At 38.8% G+C, this 14,074-nt stretch overlaps 1 protein-coding gene and 1 pseudogene across 1 annotated transcript in view; both read right to left on the minus strand.

Annotated features, from left to right (window-relative positions):
• The window catches only part of CNTN5 (contactin 5), a 1,514,795-nt gene that overhangs the window by 382,427 nt on the left and 1,118,294 nt on the right, over positions 1-14,074 (minus strand). The window lies entirely within an intron of this gene.
• Positions 3,343-3,739, minus strand: LOC145526366 (small ribosomal subunit protein eS24 pseudogene; annotated as a pseudogene).

Below are 14,074 nucleotides of genomic sequence, written 5' to 3' on the forward strand. Positions count from 1 at the left end.
TTCAGCAATGTCAGTTCCATTCTGCCAATGCTCTGGATGGCCCTGTGGAGGTACTGCCTGTCCCCTGGGTGCCTCTGACATATGATGTCTCTCAATTTTACTTTTTGCACATGGTGATGTGACTTCTTTTAATAGAATCATAGCCTTGTCTATCTTTACTATTAGATCATGAGTCCCTTGAGGATCAGAGGATATGTTATTCTTTTTGAATCCTCAACACCGAAAAATAAAAAATAAAAAACAAACAAAAAACAAAAAAATAGTGTGCCAGATTTTTTAGGGGCGTAATTATTTTATTCTTAACAACAATCTCGAAGCTGTTGTATGAATCAAGAAACCAAGGTTTAGCAAGTATAATTCACAATTAAAATGAGGCAGATTTGGGAATACAAGATAATTAAGTCTGCCCCAATAGCTGTCTGTCTGACTCTATTTTTTAAAGTGATGCCAAATTCCCTTCTATTATCCTTCATATCCTATCCAGCTCTCTTCCCAAATAATCTCTACTTATTTCTTCCTGGGAAGTTATCTCAGGAAGTTATTAAAAGCAAAATGATATGATTTAATCAGTATATAATAAAGCAAAAGGTATTGATCTCTGATTTTCTCTGTGGCATCTAATATTTTTTTTAAAGCAGAATTCTTATTCCCTTAAATGACTGTTTAACTAGTGAAATTTAGCTCTAGTGGTGTAAATATTATGGCACAAGGATAAAGTTGTAGATAGTGGGTCTGTGTTTGACCAGATCTATCTGAGAATCCATTTCTGAGGTTAGATCCTCAAGATTGTTCCCAATGTTTTCTATTTTTAATTTTTTGTAATGTTTTCTGCTTGCACTCACTTCTGAATTTCAAATGCTCTGAAAACTTCTTAAGGACATGTCTTTTGTTCAAACAAAAGCAAAATCAGAAGAACCTGTGACAGTGGTGACACATATGATACCTACTTGTAATACATGGGCTTCCCTGGTGGCTCAGAGGGTAAAGCATCTGCCTGCAATGTGGAAGACCAGGGTTCAATCCCTGGGTTGGGAGGATCCCCTGGAGAAGGAAATGGCAACCCACCCCAGTATTCTTGCCTGGAGCATCCTATCGATGGAGGAGCCTGGTAGGCTACAGTCCATGGGGTCGCAAAGAGTTGAACATGACCAAGAAACTTTACTTTCACTGTGATACACAGGACTAATTCTCATGTTGGCCATCTGTAAGATTTGTACTACATATATTTGATCATTGAGTTGTCAGGATGACAGTAAAATAATTCTTTAAGTTGGCTTTAATTTATTAAACCAATGACACAAATATTCTTTAAAATCCTGGATTTGGTGCAATCTTCATTTTCTCTTCCTTTATAGTTATCTTTTTAACACTGTGAAATTTGAAAAAGAACTTACCATTAAAGAAAAAAAGTGTGTTATAATATTAGGAAAAACCTACTAATTATTAAGAAAATTAGGCTATGTATTCTCTTGACAGATATTTTGACAGATAATTAACACACAATATAGCAGGCAAACTTACATTCTCTATAGATGAATTCTGTCACTCCCAAAGATGAGCATAACCCAAATTCTACTTAAATGGGTTACTCCATTCTTGCTATCTAATTTCATAAACTTGATGGATTCTCTCTTTCTTGATGAACTGAGAAAAAAGTCTTCACATCATCTACAGGGATGAAATTGGAAAGAAGCAGACTGCTGCGATGATAGGTAGGCTACTCATATGGAAAATTATCTCTAACCATACTCTTTAAATTTTATTTCAGGTAGTATTGATAAAGTAATCTAAGACCCCAGTTTGGCACTGAGATCATAAGGGAAGTATAAAGATACAGGGGGAAAAACACTACGACCTTGGGAGAGTCCCTTAACCAGGTGACAACTGAGCAATAAAGTATAACATTTAGCAGGATACATTTTAGAGTCACATACATATAAGATTAAGAGGACTTGCCGCCTGTTTCTGTATGGCAGATTTTTAAACAGTGAAAGAAAGATAAACTCAAACTGTTGTGGGGGCTAAATGCAAGAGTGTATGAAATGCTTTCAGCAAGGTGCCTGATGCATACGAAGGACGTGAATCATTTTCAAGCCTTCCACTTACACAGCTGCTATCTCCCTTCCACAGCACCAAGAAACAAGGGTTATAAAATAGCAAGAAGAATCATTCAGTTTTAAAATATTCTGAATAAAAGCAAGATTATATTGGTGTAAGTAAATTTCTTCCCAGTATTTCTACTTCGAAGAACACAGTACTCATTTGAATATATGAGTTTCAGTATGTTGTTTTCTTTTTTAAAAAATCAGTCGTTATTTTATGATAAATTTCATAATATCTCATTGGGGTGAACTATGGAAGAAACACTTCTAAATATTACAAATGACTTTCCAGAAGAAGTAGTTTTAGAGCACTCAATATCTTGGATGTGATTTTTAGCACTGGAGAACAAAAGTGATCAGAAAATAATAAAAAAATTCAATAAAGATACAAATAAGGATGTAAAATCAATCACATTGAAGGATAAGGGAAACCTTAAAATACCCACCATAGAGTTACTCAATTTTAGACAAATTAACTGAGACAAAATGTGAGAATTAGTTCAGGAGGAAAAAAAAATGAAAGGAAATCATTTAAAATGATTCATAGGGAGACTTAAGGTAAATTTTAAATACTTTATTTGATGCTCAGAGAAAAATCAGATAGATCATATTAAGAACAGCAGTGCAGGGTAAAAGAAGGAAAAATGGCAAGTGTAGGAAAGTGGGAATCTTGTTAACACTAGGCATGCGTGTGTACTCAGTCACTCAGATGTGTCCTATTCTTTGGGTCCTCATGGACTATAACCCACAAGGCTCCTCTCTCCACAGGATTCTTTATGCAAGAACACTGTATTGGATTGCCATTTCCTCCTCCACGTGATCCTCCCAATGCAGGGAATGAACCCATGTCTGCTGCATCTCCTGCATCGACAACTGGATTCTCTACCACTGAGCCACGTAGAAACCGCTAGGAAGATTGTCTATATAAAGTGAATAGACTTATGGCACCCATGGCAACTCAGTTATGAGGACACTCTGCTAAAAGCAGCATATTGATCTAAATTTCATAATCTAAACTTGCACATAGATCTTAAACTACCTCTGTCATCTAATCCTCTCTCTGAAGGAATAGCAGGAATAGAATGACCCCACTAGTGGAATCCAGGTGATGTATTTAAAGATTTGGGCTCTCTTGAGACCTCCCAGGAGAGCAGTCTTCATTTTTTTTTAAGGTCTTAGTTTCGTAATTCTCTCATGAAAAATCTGCACAATCACCACAGACATAGTCACTGTAGAATCTTTACTTCTTCCTTTTGTCAGCATTGTCATTGACCTTTGTAGCCCCTCTGACTTTCTTCAATCTGTTCTTACATTCCTTTAATGTTGTCTTGAGGTCTTCTTCTTTTCATACAGGCCATGTCTTACAAGCCTGTGTTTGGGCTCAATCTTTCTCCTGTAATTCAAGGAACTGCAAATCATTTCAAAGCCAGCTGTCCTGCTCCCACCAAAATGAGTTCTGAATCCAAAAACAAATATGACATCTGGTGTGATCTGGTACATTTTGGCTAGTTTCTCCTAAATTTTTGTCTTAGGTACTGTTGCCTTTCCAGGGTGAAGGGCATCAATGACCATTTTTTCCACCGAAGTAGTCTCTTGGTCATTAACTTCCTGGTATGGATATTTACTGTGTTATTCATGATGGTGGCTCCAGTCTTGATTCTTAAAGATACTGCATAGTCTACTAGCTGACTATGGTTCTGGGATGGCCTTATGACTCACTGGACCTGAGAAAGGAAGTGTTTTTGCATCTTAGGGAGAGAGACCATTTGCCTTTAATTATTCCTAGCAGCTTCACTTGGGAGAGAGGGGAGCAGAACTACTCCCTGCATTTTGACAAAGAATTGTGGATTGATCATGTATTTTCCTTACATTTCTGGAGTTAAAAACTCTGGTTTTCAGGACCACTCCAGAAATTCTGACTGAGTAGATCTTGAGTGTAGCCTAATATTTCTGTATTTTACAAGCACCCTAGATTATTCTCATTCAAGTGTTTAAGGATCACAGTATTAAAAGCTTGTCTATTAAATGTAATTTTATAGAGTTCCAAAAGCTTTTGATCATTTTAATGCTAAATGTTATTTCAAATTAAACAAACAGTGAATAGAAATAATATAAAGGAAAAATATTTTGTCATGAAATACCTTAAGTATGGGAAGCAACATGTTGGCAAAGTGGAATAGTATTATGGGGGTGAGTTTGAGCTGCAATTTGCTGATAATTTGGTAAATTATCTTAGTATAATAAGTATTCTACTGTGGAAATAATAAAATCTCCAAATTTTTAGATGACACTGAACTCTACTGGATTGTGAAATATCGAGCTGGCAAATACAATTTGCATGACAATGTCATAAAGTTGTGGGTGGGTATTATGGATGTGGCAGATGGATTTCAATATGGACAAACAGAAAATGCTTTTATAATAAAATCTAAACCATATTTATCGTATGATAGATTTTATTCTCTTTATTGTAATGAACAAGCTGTGTGATTTTAGGCAAATCATTCAAACATTTGCAGCAGAGTTAGGAATTAAAAGGGTATCTCAGAAGAGAGAACCAAACGAGAAGGAATTGAGTCAGAAAATTCTGGAGTATTTTTTGATTGGATAATATGATTGAAGACAAGTGATAGAATATACAACTTCTTCCAGTGCTGCTACCCCTCACCCTAACCTCTATTAAAACCTCAATTCTGAACAGAGGAGTTTGAATTTACACAGCACACAACAGCAGCAACAACAAACAATATAGTAATAGAAATAGTCCAGGAAAGTAGTTTCTTACTGCAATTACCCACACACTAGTGAAATGCAGTGGCACTTGTGTCATAAATACTGTGTGAATAGCTAATTTTTACTAAAGCTCACTATGTATCAGGCATTGTTCTAATTGATTTGTATTTATTAATGCATTTAATCCTTGCAATAACCCCAGGAGACAAGAATCCATACTCTCCTTTTGTTCAGACGAATAAATTGAAGCACACGCAGGTTAAGTTTTTTGTCCCATCATAAAGTAGGTGATAAATCAAACCTGGCTTTGTGACTGATTTACTTTAAACAAAATTAACAAAAATACATTCCAGTTTAAATCTCTTTAATGATGCCACTCTCATGAACTTGCTTTCTGTTAGCTTCCTTGACTGACCGTAAAATAGGTGGTGTTATAGCTAGTTCACTGGTATTGTACTTCAGACCATTTTTATCGTCTATAGCCTAGAACATGGATGTACTCTGGAAAGTGAATTTGAATAAGAAAATTATTCACCTACTGTGAACTTCGGAAAATGGCATTTGAAATCCACTGATCTAGGCAAGAAGCAAAGATTGTTGTAATTAGAAGTGTAAAGAAAAATGAAATTACAGAATTTCAAATTGCAATAGATTTCACAGGCCTTGCCACACCTATGGAATGTGGATGAAGTCATGAGACTGGGCAGGCTTCCTTGGTAAAGAATCCACCTGCAAAGGGTCAGAAGGTTCCACTGGAGAAGGAAATGGCAACTCACTCCAGTATTCTTTCCTGGGAAACCTGATGGACAGAGGAGCCTGGTGGGCTGTAGTCCATTGGTGGCAAAAGAGTAGGACATGGCTTATTGACTAAACAACAATGACAACATGAGATTAGAAGCATTCTGATTGATCCAGAAATATTTGCATTAGATGTTTAGAAGAAAAGTGATCTCTAACAACAGATATCAGTTGAAGAAGTTAGTTTGTGGGAAATTTTAAACTGAAAACAGAAATAGAAGTGCCCAATAAAGACGAATATTTAGAAATATAGATGGGGCACAGGAGTAGAGTCCTGAGGAAACAGCCACATTTGGAAGGATAAGCCTTCTTAAGTCCTTCAGGAAAAACATGCTGAGTGTAAACAAACCAGACAAATGGCTAAAGACACATTCAGACCAGTAGGTAAACGGGATGATTGATTTAGGGAGTAGATTGCAGAGACACAGTGAAAGGTACAGAGGAACCTCTTCAAGAGCATCTGTGTATGCTGAGCTTAGTCACTTCAGTCATGCTGATTCTTTGTAACCCCATGGACTATGGCCCACCAGGCTCCTCTGTCCATGGGATTCTCCAGGCAAGAACACTGGAGTGGGTTGCCATTTCCTTCTCCAGAGGATCTTCCCAACCGACGGATCGAACCCACATCTCCCGCATCTCCTCCATTGCAGGCTGATTCTTTATGGTGAGCCACCAAGGAAGCCCACAGGAACATCTACAGCCAGGTAAATTGAGAGAGAAAGAAAGAAAGAAAATATTTTCAGGCTTAAACTGATTTTGATAGGTCAGAATGATGAAGACTGAGCAAAACCTGGTGTGCCCGACAAACAGAAACGTGATAAATTTTGAGGAAACACTTGAGTGGCTTGTTGAGGTTCAGTGCCTGATTGAAGACTATGAGATACATTTTTGAGGAGACTATAAGGAAATATAGCATGGAGACAGTGAGTAGACTAGTCTGACAATAGAAAAGGAAGTCAGATTAAAGGTAGTGAATTACATTTTCCATTCAAAGACTAACTCAAAGTTTGTAGTTCTTTACTTATGTTAAGAATGCTATATTCACCATTACAATGCCAGTTATCAGAAGTTTACATCCTTTGGACTTTTAATTCCTAAATGACGGTATCAAATTTACATATAGGCAACTCGAAAAAGTCTAAATTAGATTCATATTTAAGCAATTTATCTAATTATTTGTAAGCACTTATTAAATAATTCTTCAAAGTTTCTAAGAAACGTATTAAAGGATTTAATAAAACAATGCACATTGTTTTCTTTGGTAAAATTTTTTGTTTCCAGAGATAAAAGTTCAAATCATTTTCATAAATCTGCTTGAGGATAAATTGAATTGTATGCAATGACTGACTGGCAAGGACATCTGAGCAAATTGCTCAGAAATCACCAATGACTCTTGACGTTTTTAGTTAACTTGTAGCATATCAAGATAATAAGCTTTCCAGACAGACATATAGAAAAGTAAATAGAGGATTAATAAAAGACAAATTGGTATCTTATATTCTTGCAGAAGTTGACATAAAAACTTAATACTATTCAGCTTCTTTAACATAAATAAATATCCTCCAGTAGGAGTGCCCTAGTCACAAGTTTCCAAGTTCCTTGAAATTATCCATAAGTTGAAAACTCTGAAAAAAGGATTAGAAGAAGAAAAAGTCTCTGGGGTTTAGGGTAAAACATTTAATACCCAGTACGGAATCTAGTACCAGTATGTACAGCCTAGTATACTGGAGTGGGTATAGCCTTTCCCTTCTCCAGGTGATCTTCCCAACCCAGGGATCGATCCCGGGTCTCATGCATTGCAGGCGGATTCTTTACTAACTGAGTCACAAGGGAAGCCCAAGAATACTCGAGTGGGTAGCCTATGCCTTCTCCAGTGGATTTTCCTGACCCAGGAATTGAGCAGGGGTCTCCTGCTTTACAGGAGGATTCTTTACCAACTGAGCTATCAGGGAAGTAAAGATACCCTATGTCCAAGGGCAAAGGAGAGCCCCAGAAAGATGGTAGGAGGGGCAAAATCACGTTTAGAATCAAACCCTGTACCAGCCAGAGATGCTAGGAGGGCTCAAACAAACCTTGTGCGCACCAGGACCCAGAGACCCCATAGAGACTGAGCAAAAAATGCTTCAGTGTCTCCAGCACAGGGGTCAGCAGTGGACTGCTGCAGGGAAAGAGGCTCTGGGTGTAGCAGACTTCAGTATGGCATAAGCCCTCTTGGAGGAGGTCGCCATTAACCCCACCACAGAGCCTCCAGAACTTACACAGGACTGGGAAACCAACTCTGGGAGGGCACAAACAGAACCTTGTGCGCACCAGGACCCAGGAGAAAGGAGCAGTGACCCCCCAAGAGACTGAGCCAGACTTGCTTATGAATGTCCAAGAGTCTCTGGCAGAGACGTGGGTTGGCAGTGGCTTGCTGCAGGGTCCAGGGCACTGAGTGCAGCAGTGCATGAATGAGACCTTTTGAAGGAGGTCGCCATTATCTTCATTACCTCCACCATGGTTTGGCCACAGGTCAAACAAAAGGGAGGGAACACAGCCACACCTATTGACAGAAAATTGAATTAAAGATTTCCTGAGCATACCCCTGCCCATCAGAACAAGAGCCTGTTTCCCCCTCAGTCGGTCTCTCCCATCAGGAAGCTTCCATAACTCTCTACTCCTTCTCCATCAGAGGGCAGACAGAATGAAAACCACAATCATAGAAAACTAACCAATCTGACCACAGGAACCACAGCCTTGTCTAACTCAATGAAATTATGAGACATGCCATGTATGGCCGGCCACCCAAGATGGACAGGTCATGGTGGAGAGTTCTGACAAAACGTGGTCCACTGGAGAAGGGAATGGCAAACCACTCTAGAATTCTTGCCTTGAGAACTCCATGAAAAGTATGACAAGGCAAAAAGATAGGACATGGAAAGATGAACTCCCCAGGTTGATAGGTGCCCAATATGTTACTGGAAATCAGTGGAGAAATAACTCCAGAAAGAATAAAGAGATGGAGTCAAAGGAAAAACAACACCCAGTTGTGGATGTGACTGGTGACGGAAGTAAAGTCCGATGCTGTAAAGAGCAATATTGCATAGGAACCTGAAATGTTAGGTCCATGATTAAGGCAAATTGAAAGTGGTCAAACAGGAGATGGCAAGAGTGAACATTGACATTTTAGGAATCAGCGAACTAAAATGGACTAGAACGGGTGAATTTAACTCAGATGACCATTACATCTACTACTGTGGGCAGGAATCCCTTAGAAGAAATGGAGTAGCCATCATGGTCAACAAAAGAGTCCGAAAGGCAGTACTTGGATGCAATCTCAAAAACAATAGAATCATCTCTGTTCGTTTCCAAGGCAAATCATTCAATATCACAGTAATCCAAGTCTATGCCCTGACCAGTAACGCCGAAGAATCTGAAGTTGAACGGTTCTATGAAGACCTACAAGACCTTCTAGAACTAACACCCAAGAAAGATGTCCTTTTCATTATAGGGGACTGGGATGCAAAAGTAGGAAGTCAGGAAACACCTGGCGTAACAGGCAAATTTGGCCTTGGAGTACAGAATGAAGCAGGGCAAAGGCTAATAGAGTTTTGCCAAGAGAATGCACTGGTCATAGCAAACACTCTCTTCCAACAACACAAGAGAAGACTCTACACGTGGACATCACCATATGGTCAACACGGAAATCAGATTGATTATATTCTTTGCAGCCAAAGATGGAGAAGCTCTATACAGTCAGCAAAAACAAGACCGGGAGCAGACTGTGGCTCAGATCATGAACTCCTTATTGCCAAATTCAGACTTAAATTGAAGAAAGTAGGGAAAACCACTAGTCCATTCAGGTATGACCTAGATCAAATCCCTTATGAGTATACAGTAGAAGTGACAAGTAGATTTAAGGGACTAGATCTGATAGAGTGCCTGATGAACTATGGACAGAGGTTTGTGACATTGTACAGGAGACAGGGATCAAGACCATCCAAAACAAAAGAGCCCGAAATGCATTACTTGGGTGCAATCTCAAAAATGACAGAATGATCTCTGTTCATTTCCAAGGCAAACCATTCAATATTACAGTAATCCAAGTCTATACCCTGACCAGTAATGCTGAAGAAGCTGAAATTGAACAGTTCTAGGAAGACCTACAAGACCTTCTAGAACTAATAAGCAAAAAGGATGTCCTTTTCATTATAGGGGACTGGAATTCAAAAGTAGGAAGTCAAGAGATACCTGGAGTAACAAGCAAATTTGGCCTTGGAGTACAAAAAGAAGCAGGTCAAAGGCTAACAGAGTTTTGTCAAGAAAACTCATTGGTCATAGCACACACCCTCTTCCAACAACACAACAGAAGACTTTACACATGGTCATCACCAGATGGTTAACACCGAAATCAGATTGATTATATTCTTTGCAGCCAAAGATGGAGAAGATCTATAGAGCCAGCAAAAACAAGACTGGGAGCTGAATGTGGCTCAGATCATGATCTCCTTATTGCCAAATTCAGAGTAGGGAAAACTACTAGACCATTCAGATATGACCAAAATCAAATCCCTAATGATTATACAGTGGAAGTGACAAATAGATTCAGGGGATTAGATCTGACAGACAGAGTGCCTGAAGAAATATGGATGGAGGTTTATGACTTTGTACAGGAAGCAGTGATCAAGACCATTCTGAAGAAAAGAAATGCAAAATGGAAAAATGGTTGTCAGAGGAGGCCTTACAAATAGCTGAGAAAAGAAAAGATACAAAAGGCAAAGGAGAAAAGGAAAGCTATACCCATTTGAATGCAGAGTTCCAAAGAATAGCAAGGAGAGATAAGAAAGCCTTCCTCGATAATCAGTGCAAAGAAATAGAGGAAAACAACAGAATGGGAAAGACTGGAGCTCTCATTAAGAAAATTAGAGATACCAAGGGAATATTTCATGCGAAGATGGGCATAATAAAGGTCAGAAATGGTACGAACCTAACAGAAGCAGAAGATATTAAGAAGAGGTGGCAAGAATACACAGCAGAACTATATAAAAAATATCTTCATGACCCAGATAATCATGATGGTGTGATCACTCACCTAGAGCCAGATATCCTGGAGTGTGAAGTGAAATGGGCCTTAGGAAGCATCACTATGAACAAAACTGGTGGATGTGATGGAATTCCAGTTGAGCTGTTTCAAATCTTAAAAGATGATGCTGTGAAAGTGCAGCACTCAATATGCCAGCAAATTTGGAAAACTCAGCAATGGCCAAAGGGCTAGAAAAGGTCAATTTTCATTCCCAGCCCAAAGAAAGGTAATTTGAAGAATGCTCAAACTACCGCACAATTGCACTCTTCTCACACATTAGCAAAAAATGCTCAAAATTCTCCAAGCCAGGCTGCAATAGTACGTGATTCATGAACTTCTAGATGTTCAAGCTGGATTTACAAAAGGCAGAGGAACCAGAGATCAAATTGCCAACATCCATTGGATCTTCGAAAAATCAAGAGAGTTCCAGAAAAACATCTACTCCTGCTTTATTGACTATATCAAAGCCTTTGTGCGGATCACAACAAACTATTGAAAATTCTGAAAAAGATGGGAATACCAGACTACCTGACCTGCCTCCTGAGAAATTTGTATACAGGTCAAGAAGCAACAGTTAGAATGTAACAGGGAACAACAGACTTGTTCCAAATCAGTAAAAGGAATACGTCAAGACTGACTGTTATCATCCTGATTATGTAACATATATGCAGAATACACCTGAGAAATGCCGGGCTGGATGAAGCACAAGATGGAATCAAGATCGCTGGGAGAAATATAAATAACCTCAGATATGCAGATGCCATCTCCCTTATGGCAAAAAGCGAGGAAGAATTAAAGAGCCTCTTGATGAAAGTGAAAGAGGAAAGTGAAAATTTGGCTTAAAACTCAAAATTCAGAGAACTAAGATCATGGCATCTGGTCCTATCACTTCATTCGAATAGATGGGGAAACAATGGGAACAGTAGCAGACTTTAATTTGGGGGGCTCCAAAATGACTGCAGATGGTGACTGCAGCTATGAAATTAAAAGATGCTTGTTCCTTGGAAGAAAGGGTATGACCAACCTAGATAGCATATGTAAAAGTAGAGACATTCCTTTCCAACAAAGGTCCATCTAGTCAAAGCTGTGGTTTTTCCAGTAGTCATGTATGGATGTGAGAGTTGGACTATAAAGAAAGCTAAGCGCCAAAGAATTGATGCTTTTGAACTGTGGTGTTGGAGAAGACTCTTGAGAGTCCTTTGGACTGCAAGGAGATCCAACCAGTCCATCCTGAAGGAAATCAGTCCTGAATATTCATTGGAAGGACTGATGCTGAAGCTGAAACTCCAATACTTTGGCCACCTGATGTGAAGAACTGACTCATTGGAAAAGATCTTGGTGCTGCGAAAGATTGAAGGTGGAAGGGAAAAGTGATGACAGAGAATGAGATGGTTGAATAGCATCACCGACTCAATGGATGTGAGTTTGAGCAAGCTTCGGGATTTTGTGATGGACAGGGAAGCCTGGTGTGCTGCAGTCCATGGGGTCGCAAAAAGTCAGACACAACTGAGGGACTGAACTTAACACAATCTAGAAGAGAAAAAGAGATAAACTAAAAATATTCAAGTCCATTCTGATTACCATATTTTCTTGGGATAAATGGGCTGATCAGGAAATAAGGATGAGTTTGCTGAATTCTCATTGTTTGAGTGGCGAAACCAATTCAGATGTTTGAAAGAGAGAGTAGCACAGGATCCATTCCGTCTGTACTTTATCTGGAGCAAAGCCACCACAGAAGGTTGGAGTGGAACAGGGGTGCATTTTAACTGGTGTTTAGTCCAACAAAGGTTGTTATTTCTGATTCAATGACTGTGACATTAAGTGATGAATTACTAGCTGAGTGTTAATTATCAGTTCTCTCTGGTTGTAGGATGGTAAGAACTCTGATAGGCTGCTCAGGTGGTGCTACTGGTAAAGAGCCCTCCTGCAAAAGCAGGATATAAAGGAGACATGGGTTCAATCCCTGGGTTGGCAAGATCCCCTGGAAAAGGGTATGGCAATCCACTCCAGTATTCTTGCCTGAAGAATCCCATGGACGGAGTAGTCTGGGAGGCTACAGTTCATTGGGTCATACAGTCAGACATGACTAAAGCGATTTAGCACACACTTATGTAAGAACTCTGATACGTAGCCTTTGCATTTTTTATGTTGTAGTTACTCCCATCATGGTTGATCTCAGTCTACCAAGACATGAAGAGAGGCACACAACCAACTTTTGCAAGCAGGGATAAGATAGCTTCAATACACCGCTAGAATTGCCATGAATATTCCACACAATAAGTGATCAAAGTAAATTGCTTCAGGCTTCTCTTTGGTCTTTGTATAGTTTTCTGTGTCCCTGTATTAAGACCCTTAACCACATCTGCAAAAATCCCTTTACTATATAAGGTAACATTCAAAGGTTCCAGGAATTGGGAAATGGATGGCTTGGGGCCATTATGCAACCTACCACAATCTTCAAGGGTAGGCCATTTTTCAATATTTTCTCACTACTTTTAGGACCTGCCTTATTCAGCAGTGAATTAATGTGGTTGATTCATAAATTATGTAAGTATGTGTTCTCACTGACACAATTCTTGCTCTAAAAGTAAATCTGATGTCTACACTTCCATCCTTGGCTGATGACATTGCTTGTAGTTCATTTGTTTAAAAATGCCATCAGACTTCCCACCACCACCAAATATTAGGTTATCTGCATTTACAGTCTTTTTACTTTTCTCCCCACTGTGACAACTGATGAATTCCCTAATAAAGGCCACACTCTTTCCGCACACATTCTGACTATATCCTAACTCATTATCCAAGCTACTTCCTTAATTATTCTTCTCTCTTCAGCACTATCCAACTTGAGGGATGGCAAAAGAACCCAAGGACTATTTTTATTAATATTTTCCTTTCTTTTCTTTTTTTCATCCTCTCTGTACCACTTTGGAGCCACTATAGCCCTTGGAGAAGGGTCTGAAGAAATTCCTTCAGACCTACCTTAGGAAGGAATTCGACCTTATAGGTGAAGATTCTATCTGGACCAGAAGAGGAGTGAGGATCCCAGTGTTGTACACAGTGGATTGTGGGAAGATGTTTTGCTCTAGTGAACATATTATCACAATGTAATGTTCCTCTCTGTACCTAGAAATGCATTTAGTATCACATATGATATCAGTAGATCAATCTAAACTTTTTGTTTTTAATTCATATTTGCTTGTATATATCTTCCATCCTTTCATGTTAATACTCGTAAGGTTTTTAGAACAATGCCTCACATGTACCAATTAATTGTAAATGTTGATTGAATAAAAATAAAAAATGTTGATTGAATAAAAATAAGATAAACTGGAAAAACATCTTCAGAACTAGGCTGAGAACTTGAATGACAGTAGAA

Source organism: Giraffa tippelskirchi, chromosome 11 (assembly GCF_054371585.1).
Source record: "Giraffa tippelskirchi isolate mGirTip1 chromosome 11, T2T-mGirTip1v1.2.pri, whole genome shotgun sequence".
In the NCBI taxonomy this organism is placed as follows: domain Eukaryota; kingdom Metazoa; phylum Chordata; class Mammalia; order Artiodactyla; family Giraffidae; genus Giraffa; species Giraffa tippelskirchi.